At 34.2% G+C, this 5,000-nt stretch overlaps 1 protein-coding gene across 4 annotated transcripts in view; it reads right to left on the bottom strand.

Annotated features, from left to right (window-relative positions):
* The window catches only part of lrfn1 (leucine rich repeat and fibronectin type III domain containing 1), a 346,207-nt gene that overhangs the window by 124,539 nt on the left and 216,668 nt on the right, over nucleotides 1-5,000 (bottom strand). For all 4 annotated transcript variants that reach the window (XM_073922832.1, XM_073922833.1, XM_073922834.1 and 1 more), the window contains 1 exon segment: nucleotides 2,119-2,206. The gene's annotated coding sequence lies outside the window, so the exon portion shown is untranslated.

Here is a 5,000-nt window from a genome sequence, read left to right as displayed (position 1 = left end):
ATGGTAAAAGTCACTGACTACTATGGTTGGGTATCATTTGTTTTTTTTTTTTTTTGATACTGGTGCTAAATCGATACTTTTAAAACGGTACCAGCGCCAAAACGGTGGCTGAAACAATACCTTTTAGACACAAAATTAATAAATAAATAAATAAATATATATATATATATATATATTTATAAATATATATATTTATAAAACGGTGGCTGAAGCGATACCTTTTAGACACAAAATTAATAGACAAAAAAAATAAAAATAAATAAATAAATAAATAAATAAATATATATATATATATATATATATATATATATATATATATATATATATATATATATATATATATATATATTTATTTATTTATTTATTTTTTGTCTATTAATTTTGCGTCTAAAAGGTATCGCTTCAGCCACCGTTTTATAAATATATATATATATATTTTGAATTGCGTCCTTAAATTCAAAGCTCCTATAGACCTTTTTCTTGGAACGCAAAATTACCCATGATGCTTTGCGGGTATGCGCAAGGAGAATGCGAAGAACTTCCGGTCGGCAGCTGATGCGTGTAAACAGTCACATTTGGACAGCTTTGAAACGATAGTTTTAATCTATTTTACCTGCTTTTATCCTCTTTGAACTAATCCTGTTGTCCATCAGCAGCATCTCCTGGACTGATCATTTAGATAAATGCGATCTAATAGGATGGAAAACAGCTGCTGTGAGGCGTTTTCCCCTCTGTGTCAGTCGGCATCTGCAGTTTAAATGAAGCCTCGTCATCGCTAAAGTCAACATTTTCTCTTTAATTCAAATATATAACCAGCCCAAACACATGTAGTTCACCAAAATGTTTGACACACACACGTAGCCTGTACTGTGCCACTGACACACTGATTTAATAACCGTGACAAAGTGAAAATATAGGCTAGTGTCATTTCCAAATGACAGAAAAACACAAACCGTGGTAAAAACAACACACGAAATAAAACACAAACGGCTCGCGATTAGAATGAACAGCAAATCAGCAGCAGAGGATCAATAACAGACTTTTATTGCTCATTTTTGTAAATTGCACGACTTTCATACCTGTTAAGTTTCATGCCAGTACTCTGGTTTGCTCTCTCTCTCTGTGTGTGTGTGTGAGTGTGTGTGTGTGTGTGTGTGTGTTAAAGAGCCGCTGAGCTAACAGCTGACAGGCCGGGAACGCACACACACACACTGTATTTTTGACGGCAGACACGTGAACTAGAAGAACGTTTTTCTCGTATTTCTGACGCGCTTGAACCACAGGTGACAGATTATAACGGCTTTAACAGACACATTTCTAAGTTATGTGTCACAAAAACACTCTGTTATCCATTAAAAACGTTATTGAAACCCATTTTCGGAGTGAAATTACCAGTTGTACACGCTGTAAACGGAAGTTTTTAGCATTCTACCGGAAGACGCTGGTCGCTGTGGCGCCCTCCATGCTGCAGCCATGAAAAAGGTCTATTGGTTCTTGGATTGACCCTCATCGCAGCTGTTGTCACACTGCAGGAAAGTGACTGAAATCTTCATCAGTGGCAACGAGCACTGCTGTGTCATGACCCTTTAAAGAATATCTAGTCAAATATTATTTACTGTCATCATGGCAAAGATTAAAAATGAGTTATTAGAAATGAGTTATTAAAGCTATTACAATTGGAAATGTTTTGGAAAAAATCTCTTCGTTAATCAGAAATTAGGGGGAAAAATATGCATGAGCTAATAATTCTAGCTTCAGCTGTATATCTGGTAAAATCTTTGTTCACTTAAAAAAAAAAATATAAGCAGAAACTTTCTCAAACGCTTGATTTGTGTGGAGGAAAAGAGCAGAATGAAAAGTGAAGGATGGCTGGATCTTGAGATATTTGCTGAAGTGAATATTAGGCGGTGTTCATTTGTGTGTGCTTTCTGTATCGTCTGGGGATCAGACGGTCTTCACAAACCGTGTGTTTGAGAGCGTACAGTGTTGTTTTCTCTGTCTGCATGCTTCAATCCATTATTTCTCAGAAATGCAGTGACAGGGGAGCCGACAGCAGATGTTTGCGTTCTGCAGCGGTTTCAGGAACGGAAGTGTTTCATTGCGAACAGACGCACTCACCAGATATGAAGTTTGTTCCGGTGTCAGTCATTTCAAAAGGGCATCGCTCGTCGTTTCAAGGGCTTCTGGGTAACTGGAGTGATGCCACCTGTCGCCATGACAACAGACAGAGAGAGAGAGAGAAAGAGAGAAATATGCTTGCTTTATGATGGCACAACCATATTCATTAGATTTAACACTGATTGAATTATCAGCATTACAAAAGAGGCAGCGGAAAGAAAGAAAAATCAGCAAAAACACCTACTAGATTATCTCTGCTGATTCGCCTACAAAGCAAAGAGATTTTATTGAAGGCAAAAAAAAAAAGCAGAAGAAAATGTGGCAAAAATAAAACGAAAGTCGTGTCTCAGGAAACATTACATGTAATACATTAACTTTCAATATAATATAATATAAATATATATATATATATATATATATATATATCACACACAGTTGAAGTCAGAATTATTAGACCCCCTTTTTTTAACCCCAATTTCTGTTTAATGGAAAGCAGATTTTTTCAACACATTTCTAATCATAATAGTTTTAATAACTCATCTCTAATAACTGATTTATTTTATCTTTGCCACAATGACAGTAAATAATATTTTACTTCATATTTTTCAAGACACTTCTATACAGCTTAAAATGACATTTAAAGGCTTCACTAAGTTAATTAGGGTAACTAGGCAGGTTAGGGTAATTAGGCAAGTTATTGCATAACAGTGGTTTGTTCTGTAAACTATCGATAAAAATGTAGCTTAAAGGGGCGAAAAATATTATCCCTAAAATAGTGTTTCAAAAATTAAAAACTTATTTTATTCTAGCCGCAAAAAAAAAAAAAATGAGACTTTCTCCAGAAGAAAAAATATTATCAGACATACTTTGAAAATTTCCTTGCTCTGTTAATTAAACATCATTTAAAAAATATTTAAAAAGGAAGAAAAAAATTCAAAGGGGGCTAATAATTCTGACTTCAACTGTATGTATATATATATATATATATATATATATATATATATATATATATGTGTGTGTGTGTGTGTGTGTGTGTGTGTGTGTGTGTGTGTGTGTGTGTGTGTGGGTGTGTGTGTAAAAATTCATCTTTATACAAATCCATATTTTTCCCATTTCCCTTTGGCAATTGAGATATAAAACTGTTATATAAAAAAATATCAATAATCAAATACGGCAACCAAAATAAAAAAAACAATTAGCAAAAATATAAAAAAATACCAAAACACAAACAAAGCAAAACAAAAAGCAAAAAATAAAACAAAACAATAAACAAAACTATTAACAAAAAAACAACAACAATAAACAAAACACAAACAAAACAAAAAGCAAAGCAAAAAAAAAAGCAAAAAAAAAAAAATAATCGTCTAATATTTAGTTCCACATTAACCGTATAGCTACAGTACCTTATAGTATTACTGTCTCAGTGAATGTATTTTACTTTCCCCTCAAGGTAAAATACTAATATTTTGCCATGTAATATAATAATAAGAAAATAAAGCATTGCTAAAAAGCTAAGTTGACACCAGTGAAAAATAAACATGAACAAGTTTGTTGAATAACCATATTACCTAAAAATGATTAAGTAAATAAATAAATATAAAAATAAATAAGGTGGCGCGGTGATACGGTAAAACTAGAACAGTAAACATAATTTTTACATACATTGGGCTCTATTTTAACAATCTAGGCACAAAGTCTAAAGCTCATAGAGCAAAACCATTAGGGGCATGTCTGAATCCACTTTTGTTATTTTAAGGATAGATAAATCTGCTCCGCACCCCGGCGCATGGTACAACAGGCTAGTGCTTATTCTCTTAATGAGTTCTGGGTGTGTTTTGAGCATAACCTCCATTTAAACAGTCTCGTCTCTCATTCCCTTTAAGAGTCAGTTTTGTCACTCCATTATGCATTCCCTATTTACATGGCGGACTTTGTAAGTGTAAAAACTGAACGCTTCACTAGCGAGAAAACAGTTAAACAGAGCATCTGCAGCGCGAGGATAAAGAACGAGCCTCCTCCATTCAGCCTCTTTACTTTACTCCTTCACTTTACTCCTTTACTTTGCTGGAGTGAGGAAACGGTGGAAACTCACTCCACACATCCATTAGCCCACATATTTAATTTCCTTTGTTAAGCTCAGAGATTTGTGTCAAAACTATTTCTAAATTCAGTTCTAATCTCCAGCACAGGAATAAATGAGCAATAATAATGAAGTGTGCTCAGAAAACTGAGTTATATCCAAACACACGTCCTGTTCTTATGTCCCATATGGTGATGCAGACATCTCCAAAACCCCACAGCTGGACAAATGTACACTTATGTTTATTAAAACTAATATAAATCTGCATGTAATCAATAATACTGATCATAATAATCACATTATACAGATGCAGATGGTCATCAATAAACTGAAAAAGCCCCCTGAGGTGAAGGTATGGAGGCAGTAGTGTTTATACTGATGTAAATCATCATTTCTGTTTCATTTTAATCCTTTAATTGTTTTCATTTGTACAGATATTTGTGTATTGCTGTACATCCCATGTGTATTTAGCAGTGTGTAAGCGCTTGAAACTGCATCAGTTCCTCAGAATAGCAACGCGTCAACAATGCGCCTTAACACACCGTCTTTATAGACCAGCACACACACGAGTCCACACAGTGGTGCAAATGGATTTGCTATTTAAACAATGTGGAGCAAAATGGGAAATTTACAGTTGCGCTCATCTGAAAATAGCAACAAATCCCGCCATACACATCTTGCGCCTTATTGCGACGGGTGTATGATAGGGCCTATTATTTTACAGATTCACACACGCACAAAATACAATGATAATTATTGTGAAAAGAGCTATACAAGTAAGCTTTAATTGAATGTAATTGAC

The sequence above is a fragment of the Danio rerio genome, chromosome 15 (assembly GCF_049306965.1).
Source record: "Danio rerio strain Tuebingen ecotype United States chromosome 15, GRCz12tu, whole genome shotgun sequence".
In the NCBI taxonomy this organism is placed as follows: Eukaryota; Metazoa; Chordata; class Actinopteri; order Cypriniformes; family Danionidae; genus Danio; species Danio rerio.
The sequence above is the reverse complement of the archived record's forward strand: the minus strand, read 5'-3'. Positions and strand labels throughout refer to the sequence as shown.